Source organism: Triturus cristatus, chromosome 4_2, assembly GCF_964204655.1.
Source record: "Triturus cristatus chromosome 4_2, aTriCri1.1, whole genome shotgun sequence".
NCBI lineage: Eukaryota > Metazoa > Chordata > Amphibia > Caudata > Salamandridae > Triturus > Triturus cristatus.
The window spans coordinates 633,922,497-633,937,368 of NC_140586.1; the positions used below are offsets into that span (position 1 = coordinate 633,922,497).

General features: G+C 42.2%; 1 protein-coding gene across 5 annotated transcripts in view; it reads left to right on the forward strand.

The window, feature by feature from the left end:
• Positions 1–14,872, forward strand: part of GNG12 (G protein subunit gamma 12) — a 537,018-nt gene that overhangs the window by 368,092 nt on the left and 154,054 nt on the right. Inside the window, exon 1 of one of the 5 annotated variants that reach the window (XM_085602313.1) lies at positions 7,179–7,340. The exons of the other annotated variants lie outside the window; for them this stretch is intronic. The gene's annotated coding sequence lies outside the window, so the exon portion shown is untranslated. Of the gene's footprint in view, positions 1–7,178; positions 7,341–14,872 lie in introns of those variants that run through there. 5 annotated transcript variants of the gene reach the window in all.

Genomic DNA, 14,872 nt, shown 5'->3' on the forward strand with positions numbered 1-14,872 from the left:
ACAACAGCACATCTGTGTTACATGTCATCTGTACTACCTGACGGGTTGTTTTCAAAAGCCTGTTTTATTAAGAACACTACCACCACCATCAATACCACTAGCAATACTTCCACCAGCAATACCACCACAACCACCAGCAATACCACAACAACCACTAGCAATACAACCACCAGCAATACCACCATCACCAGCAATACCACCCCTACCAATACCACCACTAATACTACCACTACCACCAATACCACTACGCCACCATCAATACAACCAATACCCCACCACCAATACCCCAGCACCAATCCAACCACCACCATCACCACCACCAATACCAGTACCACCACCTCAGCGCCTCTCGCTCACTAGTAATAGCAGAGGCACTGTACACGGCCGGAGCTGCAGCTGAGACCATCTCTCCCTCCATAACTTCCATAAAGCACAGCCCACCCTGCACCAGGAGGTAAAGCCAGGGCCCTACTGCAGCTGGAGTGTTTTTTATTAGGCCAAAGATAGCATTGACATTACGCAATGCCACACTGCACACTCCAATCACGGAGAGGGCCGGAAATAGCCTCCCCTCTAACCCCCCCACCCCACCCCTACGCTTTTCCTTCTGAGCCGCGACAGAGTAATCACAGAGCGAAAGGTGTTGGAGGTCTGTAACATCCATGTAAGTATTTCTTCTCCTTTCATTGGCTGTCCCTTCCCTCTATGTTCTAGAATGTATATGCTGGTTTTGTATTCTACCCGACTTTGTCATCGAGCGTGAACCGCTCCTCTGCGGGTCCGTATTAAGGAGTTATTTATACATTAAAAGGATTCCAGCAAATACGTCTCAGAGGTTGTTTGTCTACCGCCACATAATTTGGTACCAGAAGTGGGGTAGAAACAACACCTCTCGTCTTCCAACTTCACCCGGATTCTTCGTTGCTGCTTCGTGATCCTCATCCTTAAAAGAAATAACTTCACAAGGTTCCCGTTTCGTTAAAGGACCCGTAAAGGACCCGCAGAGACAGGTTGGATTGAAAATTTTATTTTACGCTGGTTTTTCTCTTTTTGGACACTGTTGCGAGGCATAACGGTTACTGTAGCACGAGACTATGCTCCGTGAGCGAGCTAATCCTCACGCGCTGTATGCTAATGCGCTACATAGTAACCAACGCGAGCTGCCGCGTTTTGTTTACACGCATCCTAGCAACAAGCCGCCCACTGTTTCCCGGCAAAGAGAACATTGCTTAATGGAACTCCTCCATTGTTAAGCGCGCTGATCATCAAAACGTTCCTAATAGCTGCATCAGACAACAGAAGTGTTCCAATTCGAATTTTAAAGGGAAAACATTCCTTTAAGTGATTCTTCTAGTATTTCAGCCAGCAATCCTTTATAACCCAGGGCTCTCACCATAAGAAAAGTACCTTTATCGCCCTTTTGTTTGGAATTACAATTGTTGAACATTCTTTTAGGTGTTCATTTCCTCGTTCTCATGAAGATTCTTTGCTATTGGCTAAAGGACAAGATTTGCAAATTAATAAATAAGCAGTATTCCTTTTCTCCTGATACTATAATAGAAAGTGTTCCTTCATTATTTTTCTCTCTGGATTTTGTCTCATTTTTTTCATCTCGGAGTCGTCATGTCTGCTTCAGACAGTGCTTTACATCCTCCTCCATTTCTGCAAAGACCTGGCAAACCGGAAATTCAATGGAAACAATGGATCCATATTTTTGAAAATTATCTGGTTGCCATTGATGGGAACGAATTTTCTCCGGAAAGAAAACAAGCTCTGCTTTACAATCTGGGGATTGCGGCACAGAAATTTTTTGACAATTTACCTCCGTTTCCTAGACCCTCTGGTGATGGCACCAGGAATATCTATATTGAGGCTACAAGCAAGCTTAAAAAACAATTTTCAGATGAACCCAACGTTCTTTTGGAGAGACACAGTTTTTTTAAAAGGAAACAAGCCAGCGAAGAATCAGTTGAAGAGTATATAGCTGCTCTGCGAGTTCTTGCCTCTACCTGTGAATTTGAAAATTATACTAACATCTCCATTAGAGACCAATTTGTTTTTAACTGTTTTTCAAAAAAAATGCAAGAACGTCTCTTAACCTGTCGTAATCCTTCCTTCCTTATCGGAAGTTATTGACATAGGAAAAAGTATTGAGCGTTTTATTATATCTTAACAAGCATTGTCAGGACAAGAAGGTCATTCTCCCATTTCCTATGTTTCTGACATTTCAGAATTTTCTACTGTATCTGCCATAAAAATTAACAGAGTTTAAGAAATCCTCTTGCTTTCGCTGTGGCAACAAAAATCACATTGCGAATTTTCCATCTTGTCCAGCTTTGGGTAAAAAGTGTGGCAAATGCAAGAAAACTGGTCATTTTCAGGAGTTTTGTAAATCTCGTCATTCATTCCCAGTTGTTAAGATTCATAATGTTGAAGTACAGAACTCACCTTCTACATTTTCTGTCTCTGACTGTACTAATATGTTTTCAAATCTTCTTTTATCCATTGATGAACCTCTTGATTCTATTGATTTTGAACGTCCCCTTTGCCAAGCTTTTATTGATGACAAATCAATACAAGTTATGGCTGATTCTGGAGCACCTATCACTGTGTTAGCCGACACTACTTTTTATGACACCTGGGGTCATTCCATCAAACTTCAAGCTCCTGACATTTCTCCAAAGGCTTTTGGTGAAAAGGATATTGATTTACTTGGTTATTTTGTTGGTTCTTTTCAAATTCTTGGAAGATCTATTGACACAAAAGTATATGTTGCTGTCAGAGGCAGGAACTTGGTGGGTTGGAGGGATTTAGCCAAATTAGGCATAATTCTTAAACCTGGACACAAGAATCCTATCATTCTAGGAGATCTTCCTATACTGGCCATTGATGGTTGTGTAGAAAACTTATGTACCATTGATACTCTTAAAAGTGAATTGCCTTCTGTTTTTACTGACAAAATTGGTAACATTAAGGGTTTTGAACATGTTATTAGACTGAAAAATAATGCTATACATGTTTCACACAAAGTAAGACCTGTTCCTATCAGTGTTCATAATGATCTAAAAAAGCAATTGGAGAAACTTTCTGCAGAGGGCATTATTACTACAACTGATTCCTCTGAGTGGGTTTCTCCCATTGTTCTCGCAAAGAAAAAGAATGGCAATCTTCGTCTTTGTGTGGCCCTCAGATCATTGAACCGTAACATTATAGTTGACTGTCAACCCCTTCCTCACATTCAACAAATGCTTTCGAATATTGGCCATGCAAATTTTTTTTCCACAATAGACTTACATTCTGCATATCACCAAATACCATTGCATTCAGATTCACAAGAACTTACCACTTTTGTCACCCCTTTTGGGGCATATAAGTATTTAAGACTACCTTTTGGCCTAGCCTCGGCTGCCTCTGTCTTTCAGAAAGTTATGGATGTTCTTTTTAAAGATGTCAAAAATGTGCAAGCTTTTCAGGACGATATCCTTGTTTTCACTGAAACTAGGGAATCACATTTAGACACTTTACACAAGGTATTTTCCATTTTGTCTGCTAGAGGTATTACTGTTCAACCTGATAAGTGCAAAATTTTAGCAGAGCAAATTGATTACTTAGGTCATAACATCACACCTGAAGGTATCAAACCTAAATTCAGTAATGTGGAGGCGATTATTAAAGCCCCGCCTCCACCTGACAAGGATGCTCTGAGATCTTTGTCAATATAAAAAAATTGGTCATTAATGCCCCTGCTCTTAACCCTTATGTTCATGGTCTCCATTGTACTGTCACCGTTGATGCAAGTCTTAATGGTCTTGGTGCGGTATTTGGTCAGCAAGGTTCTGGCAAAGACCATACTGTTGCCTTTGCATCTAGATTTTTGTCTGATGCTGAATTGCGGTACAGTACAATAGAAAGAGAGGCATTAGCCTGATTTTGGGCTGTTTCCAAATTCAAAACTTATCTTTGGGGTTGTCCATTTTCTCTTTTTACTGACCACAAACCCCTTGTCTACCTTTTACAAGGGGATGGACTTGGCAAGGCCTCTGCTCGTCTTGTACGTATTCTTTCTAAGTTGCAAGAATATAATTTCACTATTAAATATATACATGGCGGAAAGAATTTCAGGGCAGATTGTCTTTCTCGTCTTCCTTTACCGTCAATTGATGATAGTGTTGCTGATTTTGACTGTGTAGTGGTATCTATTGATTCTTCTTCCATTTCAAATGGTACGATTTCAGAAAAGGATTGGATTGAGGCCTCTTCCACCGATCAAACTCTCAAAAAGATTGCTCATTTCATCATTAAAGGGTGGCCTCCTATTCGCAATGTTTCCCATGATTTAAAATCTTATGCTCAAGTTGCTTCAGAGTTATCTTTGGAAAATGACATTTGCTCTAGAAATGGTTGTTTTATTCCTCCAATCTCTCTTAGAAACAGGATTATTTCTATGGCACATGCAGGTCACCTTGGAGTAACTGCCACCTGTAAGAAACTCAGAGAAAATTATTGGTGGCCTTCACTAAATGCTCCGGTATCCTCTTTTATAGATGTTTGTCCTCAATGTGTAATTTCGGACAAACATTGGAAGACTACTCAAAACCCTCTTCGTCCAGTTCCTCTTCCAGAGAATCCCTGGTCCAAAATTGCTTTAGATTTTGCTGGTCCTTTTAACCTTTTGCCAAGTGCTTCAAAATTTTTGTTGGTATTGATTGATTATTTTTCTAAGTGGATCTATTTTTCTTTTGTGGAGTCTGCATCAACTCATTTTGTCTTGAAATTTCTCAAGTCTGTTTTTTCACCTTAAGGTCCACCCAAAGAACTAGTCACAGATAACGGTACACATTTTGTTTCAATTCCCATGAAAGATTTTTTAAAGTCTATGGATGTCAAACACATTCAAGTGGCCTTGTATAGTCCATCTGCAAATGGTCTTGTTGAAAGAGCTAATCGCTTTCTTAAGGAAGGAATACAAACTTCCCTTTCTTCTGGTTTAGATGTTAATCTCTTTCTTAAAGAAAAGATAAATGCTTATCACATTTCGCCTCACTCGACAACTGGTTTTACTCCCTTTGAGTTATTGAGAGGCAGAAAATGTCGCACTTTACTATTGCCTTCTTGGCTTGAGAGATATTCTTAATCTTCTGACACACTCAATGTTTCAAAGAAAAATGATTCTTTAAGTCAAAATGTTACTTTAGCACAAAGCAAGCAGAAGTCTCATTTTGAAATTCGGAAACTTTTCAAAATAAAGAATTTATTCCGGATTCATGGGTTTTAATTAAGAAACCTTTTAGTGTTAAGAAAGGAGAATCTTCCTTTACTTCTCCTTACAAGATTCGGAAAGTTGGTATTAGTTCTTGTCTGCTTCAGGATGGGAGATGGTGGAACAAGAGCAGACTTGTTCCCATATCAGAAGAACAAGCCATGATTCATGTTCAAACGGATGTTACCTCTGATTATGATGATTATATTTTGTTTGAAACTCCAGTTGTTACTTCCAATGTATCCATTCCTCTTTCTCAAGATGAAACAAACACCACGTCTGTTTCCCTGTCTCAGAATGGTACTGGTAACGTTTGTTCCCCATCCAATTCTCTCTGCTGTAATTCCTCCTTAGCCTCCAGGAGAATTTGTAAACTACCTTCTCATTTTAAGGATTTTGTTATGTCATGATTTTATAGAGTTTAAGGGAAAAAAAAGATGTATTTATATTGTGTTTCACATGTTTAATCTTATTTCTCATAGTATGTTTTCTTCGTTTACTTTGCTAATTTTTGTATCTTCGTTTTTGTAAAAAGGGAAGATGTGTAACATCCATGTAAGTATTTCTTCTCCTTTCATTGACTGTCCCTTCCCTCTATGTTCTAGAATGTATATGCTGGTTTTGTATTCTACCCGACTTTGTCATCGAGCGTGAACCGCTCCTCTGCGGGTCCGTATTAAGGAGTTATTTATACATTAAAAGGATTCCAGCAAATACGTCTCAGAGGTTGTCTGTCTACCGCCACAAGGTCTTTGTTAGTGTTCATAGCTCTGATCATAAGTAACTCTCACTTCACACGTGGTGTCTGTGTAATTTACAGCACTTACACATCTTCTTCACTGCACTATTTATCACTACTTTGAAGACGTCGCAGGCTGGCCTCCTCCTCTGATATTTACAATCTAACAAGTGGTCGTGAAAGCCCTTTATTGCAATGCAATAGGTCTCACATTTACAAGAGTTTAAGCTATTAGAATTGTAAATGAAAAAGCCTTTTTATTTATGTTTTAAAACCCAAAACCTAAATAAATGGCATTGTCATTTACTATGCCAATAGCTCAAACTCGCATGAATGCGAGACCTATTGCATTGCAAATGCTTGTTTAATATTCTTCTTTAGGCATGCTTCGGATAATGGGGGAGGCTGTACAGCATACCTAAAAATAATCGGCAAGGCCATTTGTTTCAAATGTGAGACCTACTGTCTTTGCGAAGTTTTAGCTTTGTTTTAGCTTTCTTCCCTCTAAATCTGCATCTTATCTGTTCATGATGTTAGTTTGTTTGAACCTCGGCTAGTCTATCAGCCGCCCCCGAGGATATCTAAACTGAATGTCTTCTTTTATGTAGACGTTTGTTGGTATTCCATTTTACTTTAATAAAAACACATTAAACATGTAGGTTCCACTTTTGGGTTAAGGTATTTTTGAAAGTTGCATTTTGGTGACCACAATTAATAACCACTGGAATAACCATTAACTTGTATCTACAGTAGCGTGCTACCCACTATAAAGCGCTTAACTGTCTCGTCAAGGGTAGTAAGCGCTATATAAATGAAATTACAATACAGCTAAATTATTTTTAAACATAATGGGGTAAAGCAGATGACTGAAGTTCAGCAGGCTGTGACAGACATGCGAGTGCACGCGCTCCCTGTGATTGATCAACATCTCTCTCGCCGGCACTTGCGTCACACGTGTGCGTGCGTGAGTTTGTAGGTCATCACTTCGGTGGGTTTGAAGTTTTATCGAGAGCGTGACCATTGCCTTTACTGCACACACTGAACCAGGAAGTGAACCAAGTAGGCTCGTTTCCGAGCAGCGTGCTGATCCCTTATGCATCCGAGGAATTTGGGGAATGCAGCTGAGCAGAAATCTCTTCATTCTTTCTGGAGTAGCTGGGGAGGGGTCCAAACAAACAGATGCGTGTGTACTTCTCTAGGACCGCCTGCGTGCCCTTCTCCGAGGGGAAAATACATAAGCAGTGTTTGTCTGTCTTTAGTTATTTACCAACCAGACCTTTTGACCCATGGTGCACAGGTCGCCGCCGTAGCTAAAAGCTTCCATCTAACGGAAAGGCGAAGGTAAGCTTTAATCTAGTCCTTTTAAAATTGCGATGTTCCTATGCTGCTGTTGCTTTATTCTGGTGACCAGAACTTCCGCTGGCCCTGTTGGACCAGTGGTAGCCGATGTAATGAGGGGTCTAGTAAAGCCTGTTCAGGGGGTTGCCAGGCAGGAAGTGAGAGCTTAGATAAGCGCACATCCCTCACTTTGAGAAGAGTTCAGACGGATGGTCATGACTTCACTAGAAATTAGTCGTTTGGTTATAAGTTTTTTTTGGACGATTTATGGCACAAGCCCTGCCTGCATGTTCAGGTTCAGCACATCAAAAATGCAGCAAAAGAAAATATGGTTAACGCTGTGTTGCACAAAGTAGGGCCCGGGGGTCGCAAGCGGCTCTCCTGACCTTCACATGCGACCCCCAGTTAATGACTGCACTGGGCTGCCGTTTACTTCGGGAAGCACTAACCAAAAAGATGTTAATTAAAAGTGCAAGCGTCTATTTACAGGTAAACTGGAGTAAAAGAAAAGAATCAAATAAAGTGTCACGCAAAACTTAATAATATATACTGACGGCGTGTGCAAGGGACTGTTTCCATTCGAATTAAGGACTTTGTTTTGTGATATCACAAGAAAGTAAAACAAGCATTTAAAATGCAATGGGTCTCGCCTTTTATTTAGTTAAAGCCATTTGCTTTGCTATACAATACCATTAGCAAAGCAAATGGCTTTAACTTAGTCAAAGGCGAGACCTATTGCATTTCCAATGCTTGTTTAGTCCAGACGCTATAGTGTAGGTTTAACATGTGGGACATATGTAAAGAAAAAAAATAAAGTAAAGTGTAGGGCTATGTAGTACATTTTTGGCTGACAGGGTTTGCATTTAAAATGTTTATTTTCACACACTGATGAGGAGGATTAATTGGTAAGTGCCTGCATCAAGGATGGGCCTTCAAGGGTGAGCTTGGCAGATGTGCTGATTAATGTTCTAAGATCAGCACTGTCATTGTAAAAGCATATTTTACCAAAAGTGAAAGACGAAATGCTATGATAAATATCCATTTAACTTTTTGTCTTAGTATAGAGAGGCAAAATATCCTTCAGATTAATTCAGCACTGTGAATTTGGGGAAATAATTCACAGTTGGACCTCTTTCCTGTGCAAGACGAAATTTGAAGCCACTGGAAAACATTCGATAAGAAGTCTGTATTAAGCCTTCTTATTGAATGTTTTCAAGTAACTTGGTTAAAAACTTTTAAACACGTTTAGTTAGTATTAGATAAAGATTAAAACGTCAAAGCTAGAATTATTGAAGTTTTCGCTCAAATTAATATTTAGAAATTAATACATTACTGTATTATTTAATTAGATGGGTAACGTGCTGGAAAATCTTATTTTGTTATTTCCAAGTTAATATTGTAAATTGAACCCTATATCTGTTTTCCCCTTTGTATCCTTTCTTTTGGAAAGTGGTTTCTTCAGGTACTTGGTATGCATACTGCTATCTAAATCAAATTGTGTATATTCGGCTTTCTAAAGTAAATGCTATTTCTTAAGGTTGTAACGGAAATATGAAAATCCAATATGAACATGAGCAACAACTATTATTCAGCACTATTGTTTTTACTGATTATATATGGACAGTGGGTATAAGTTCTCTTATGCACCGCCCCAAAGGTGTCTTGATTTGATACTCTCCTCTCCCCCATCCTGTCGATCCCCAGCACCAACCACTCCAAAGCATTCTTTGACCGAAGGCTTCTTTTGATTACTTACAGCTGGAAAGTTAGGCGGCCTTGGGGAACACAATGCCAGGACTGGTGGTTCGGACAAATCCCAGGCGGATTGCTGCGTTGAAAAGATAAATGGAGAACACACAACTGAGAAAAAAGCATTTGCAATGCAATAGGTCTCGCACTTACGCGAGTTTGAGCTTTTAACATTGCAAATAACAATGCCTTTTAATTATGTTTTTCGTTTTTAAAACCTAAATAAAAGGCATTGTCATTTACAATGCCAATAGCTCCCTTTGGATCCAGGTAACGGGAAAGCGCGCGATGGGAGCAAGATCACACGCCTGGGTGGCGCTGAGCCGAGACTCCCATTTACACGAATCCTTTAGGATGGAGGCGAGTCGCTGTGGCTGGTGGTGAGACACAGGTGGTCAGCGATGAGACATGGGGGTGGTGGGAAGACGCAGGGAGATCAGCGGTGAGACACAGGGGTTGGTTGGGAGACACACAGGGTCTGTATGACACGGGTTGGTGGTGAGATGGGTTGGTGGTGAGACACAGGGGTTGGTGGTGAGACACATGGGTTGGTGGTGATAAACTGTGGATGGTGGTGAGACACAGCGGGGTCAGCTGTGAGAAACAGGGGGTGGCGGGCAGACACAGGGGGTCAGCGAAGAGACACCGGGGGAGGTGGGGAGACACTGCGGCTGGTGGTGAGACACAGAGGGGTCAGCGGTGAGACACTGGGTGGTGGGGAGTCAGGGAGTCTGTATGACACGGGCTAGCGGTGAGACACGGGGTGGTGGGGAGACACAGGGGGTCTGTATGGCACAGGGGCTATCGGTGAGACACTGGAGGTGGTGGGGAGACACAGGGGGTCTGTATGGCACAGGGGCTAGTGCTGAGACGCAGGGTGTGGTGGGGAGACACAGGGGGTCTGTATGACACAGGGCTGGTGGTGATATACATGGGTGGTGGGGAGACACTGTGGCTGGTGGTGCGATACCGAGGGTTCGGCGGTAAGACACAGGGTCTGTGGAGAGACACAGGATGGACTGGACAGGGCGGTCACAAACAGGGTTGAAAGACCCTGACAGCCTGGAAATGCCAAAGCGCTTCGAATTCCTCGGTGTTTCCCAAAGCAGTCCGGGTGATGAGTCAGGACCGGGTAGGGGCGATTCAGGCCAGGACCCTGGAAGTCTCTAGGGGTTCACGGGTGAGACTGGGAGGACCCCCAGGGGGCGGGATCCCCACAACTCGCCTTTATTGCTGGGGTACCATTGTATCCAGGTTGGTGCTGCCCTGATGTCATTCCCTGGGGGTGCTCCAGGCTCCTCTCTAGGGGGTCAGTGCAGCGACTGCCCCCACCTCCGGGCAGGAACACCCCTCGAAGTCGGCACTCCTCCAGAGCATGAGTCAGGCCAGGGAGTGGCAGGAGCCAACTAGATCCATCTGATTCCAAGTAAAAAGCGAGATACAGATTGCTATTTTTAAGTTTAAACATGTTCCTCCTGATAATTTGTATTTAGCACACTACTTTCTTTGTAAAGTATTTTTAATTGCTACTTTTTATCGGATGTTGCACATAAAAACCTCTGTGAAGAGTAAGTTTGCCTCGTGGCTCTGAAATCAGTTACCAAGTGTGTCCAAAAGATGGCGCTCATCATATTCGAAATGTGATCGGAGAAAAATCAGTTGTGAGCAGCACTGTGTGAAAATGTACTGCAAACGAGTGAAGACGTGCTATGATGTGGGGCAAATCACAGTATTGCTTATTTTAATGCACATTTCCTTTGTTCAAAGTACTGCAGCTTCCACGGGCATATGGGTCAGATGTGCATAAACGGCGATCTACGCTGGATTTGACAACGGAAAGTAGTGTAGTTTTTCTGACAGACATTTGTAACTATTTTTGACTAGAAACACATACGCTTTGTGGCAGTTCGCGGTTGTGATAATATGCTATAACAAGCGCAGTCCCGAAAGTGAAAGGAGGACCGCGCTGCAAGCATTGGGATCTCTTGTCTTTATGGGGCCATGTGTTTAAACACATGGCCCCATAAAGATAAGAAACCTTTTACGCCAGAAGGAAAGCAGGAGAGCCCGTCCAAGTGGGCCATCCAAAAAAGCCAAAGGAAGGCAACATGCAAAGCTCTTTTCCAATGGCTGGCCACCGTTTAGCATAAACGGTGACGCCGGCAAATGAAAAAGAGGGGTGGGGCTTAAAGCCCTTTTCTAAAAGTACTCAGTTTCGTTAAATCTCGCCGAGCGTACTGCGCATGTGCGCAGCAACGCTAGCCGAGACCTGAAAACGTTTGTTTGATGGAGGAAATGCACCAGTATTTATTTTTAGTTTTATTTGATTTTTGAATTTGATTGTGGTGGGTGGTCTGGAGTTTCAGTAGGGGCCTAATTATTTTGTCACATTAAATTTGTTATCTTTGGTGAGGGAAAAAACGTTGCACTTTTCAGTAAATGTTTCCTATGTTTGTTAAATTTGTGCTATTAATTTATTTTACTAGTTTGCCCACTGACCATTCAGCCATTAGGCCCAGTATTAGTCTTGGGTACATGGAAGAACTGTTAACTCAAATGGACCGTTTAGGTTGTTTTTAGTGCAAAAAGCATTTTTTTATATTACTTTTTCTTTCAACAAGAACGAAGTGCCTCAGAGACTCTATTGTATTGCAAGGAGTGGTCGCCAGCAGGCTCACCCGGGAGAGGTAGGTGGGCTGGACTCACAGGTGCATGTTTTAAAGGCAGGCTGCTCTCAAGGAGTGGCCTACGCTCCCTGGACTCCGTGCTGCACCCCACCTGTTGTCTTGCTGGTGGCACCCGTTTCTCTTGGTTGTTCTGGAGTGGATGGGAGCTTTCCAGTAAATTGGGGGATCCCTGCACTGTTCCTGCATCAGCAGCCTGGCCCAAGATGCTGACAGCCACCACTTGTATTTGGAAACCAAAGCTGTGTACTCTCCCATATTAAGGTTTTTGGAGGAAAACTCTGTGTTTATCAGCTGTGTGTCCATGGAGAAGGAGAGCACCGCACCGCACATGCTGTAGCAACCTGCACAGTGTGTATATTTGAAGGCCATGCTTTTGGTATCTCACCTCATGCCTGACTCTAATCAGTCATTCTGTTCCGAGCCCTCCAGTTTAGGCCCAGGGTCCACATACTTTTCATCCACTTTCTATCCCCTTACTGTGGCTTCTCGAGAGATAAAGCTTTCCGTGCTTGAGGTGTGGCGTGGTGCACGTTAAGCAGCTGAAAACAATGGCTGGCGTGATTAAAATGTAGTCACTGCATGAAAAACAAATTCACCTTCCACACCAACCCAAGGTTCAGGCCCATGGTAACCTCTGGTTTCAAGTTTGAAGACTAAGCGCTTTTTAGGTCTCGCCTGACCCAGCGCATGCGCTGGTCTGGCGAGACTTATTGAGAGGGCTCCAAAAAGCGCTACCAGGCCAGCCTAGAGCTACAGTGCATGTGGGCGGGCGCGCGCGCCGCGCTTTACCGCAACTACTTTCACTTTCACGGCCGCTTTGATGTTTGATCGCGATCACTTTCACTTTCACGGCTGCTTGGCATAGCCAATAGGTCTCGCTTTTGGGACCTTATAAGTATTTAGTTATGCAACTGTTGCATTGCTAAACACTTATAAGGTCCCAAAGGCGAGACCTATTGGCTATGCCAATGCTTGTTGTCTATGCTGCGTGCTTGCTCTCTAGGCGCAGCGCTTGCATGACCGCTCATCTATCTTCTTGATGCCGCATAGGACATTTGCTGCGCACACAATCTTCATTTAGATTATAAAAGCTTTTGTTCAAGCTGATAAACCTCCCTTTTCCTTTTATTTCAACTTTGATGATGGAGAGTGAAACAAAGTGCAGGAACAAAAGACGGCATAATTAGTTTCAAGAGCCTTGCCAGGTAAAATCCGCTTTACATGTTTTAGTATTTTAAATTGGTACTAAGCGTTCTTGCTGCTTTGCAATGAACCTCAAAAGTGGTTTCTTTATAATAAAAAAAACCCCACAATTTTCATGTCTCAACTGTTTTATGATAAACAGTTTGGGTCTTTCAAATAGTATCCTCTTCATATTTTTTTATGTTTTTGAGTAAAAGTTTTATATGCATTAAAATATGATAAATACAAAAGGGTGGTTCGACGTAAAGGTGATGGTTGCATCCTAGCTACTTGAAGCCATGTGGGGGGAACAATTCGGTATATTTTGTTGCAGTCCTGTGCTTATATTGTATTATAATAATATTATGCCCAGGTCCCACAAGGCTGGTGCCTCCTCTGCCACTATGGGCACTGGTCCTTGCTGGTGATGTACCTGGATACATACTCACAGCTTTGTGATAAGGTTTTAAACCGACTGCTGTGATCCGAAACAATTCACCTTTGCAGCAGTGGTGAACTTAATACATGTAAGTTTATTTAGTGCCCCACTCTGGTGATAGTCTGTTTCTAATTGGTGAGAACTGACTTTATTGCACCCATTGTCCTTGGTCTAGGTGGCCCTTTATGAATGTCATAAATAAAAGAAAATACGTGTCTATCAGCTTGTTTGCCTTTGGATATCTTTGCGGATACCCTGTTTTCTGGTGCGGTGGTCCGAGTCCTTCTGATGGGGGATGGGAGGGGCGTAAGTGTGTGTACGTGTACACTTTTGTAAGCATCATGTGTCTGAATGCGCTTTGTGTTGATGGCACTAGGGACTGAGGCAGTAGTAAAAAAAAAATGGATTGGCAAAGCCAACAGGGCTCTCTTTTGAAACTATTGGGTCTGCCTTGTTCATGCTGTACATGGGCATTGCCGATTTCAGCAATGATATGTAGCAATGCTGTGTAGCGGCATGGCTGCTGTGCAGTATGGCTAAATATAAATAATTAAAAAATAAGACTGTAATGCATCCAGCACTAATGCACTTTGTTTAAAAAAAAAAGCACATTAGCTCTGGCTCCGTCATAGCACTTTTACAAATTGGTGTTAGCCACAGTCCAGAGCATCTGTGCCGCTGTACAGCATGGCTACAAAACATTGCCAAAGCCAGTAGTGCTCAAAGGCTTTTTCAATGCTTTTGAAAATCTGGGGTGAGCTGTAAATCTGGAGTTTCAACCCTGAAAAGCCAGCTCACGTTTCAACACCTTTGAGGTCAATAGACTAACTTGGTTAACTCGGTACCAGAACCACTTGCTATGTACAGCTCATAAAAGTATCAAAACCGTGATACGGATCGCTTTGTAGAAGAACAATTAAGTATTATTAAAATAAGCCTGATAGGCGAGGAAGACTTTTTTCAAGGATTTGGATGTTTGACCTAATTTTCTTTTGTCAGGCATGGAAAATACACATTGTGAATAACACTTGTACGGAACGATAATTTACAATAACTTTGGACTTCAAATATAAGCAATGTGGCATAGATATTCTCTTCCTGATCTTTTAGTGTTTGAAAGGACTTTATCAGAGATGCAGTACATGAGACCTAGTGAATTCCATCTCTGGAAAATGCGAGAGTAAGTGAAAGAAGACTGTCTGTCGAGGCTGCAGGGATGTAAAAGCTGAACCTGCTTTGCAGTTGTCTGCTTTTCAATCTGTTGGCTTTTAGGAACTTTCTGTCCCGCTTGATGACTCTCCAGTCCAGAGCTCAGCACTTTCCTGCAGCTCTGTATAGCGCTTAGAAACGAGTTACTTTGCCCTGTGTGTTAGACTTTTATCAAATCAAGACAAACCTGGAGTCGTTCACCTGAACTCAATGAGAATAGTGATGTGCTTGCCAACCACCAACTGGAGCATAGGCTTGGGAGACTTTAG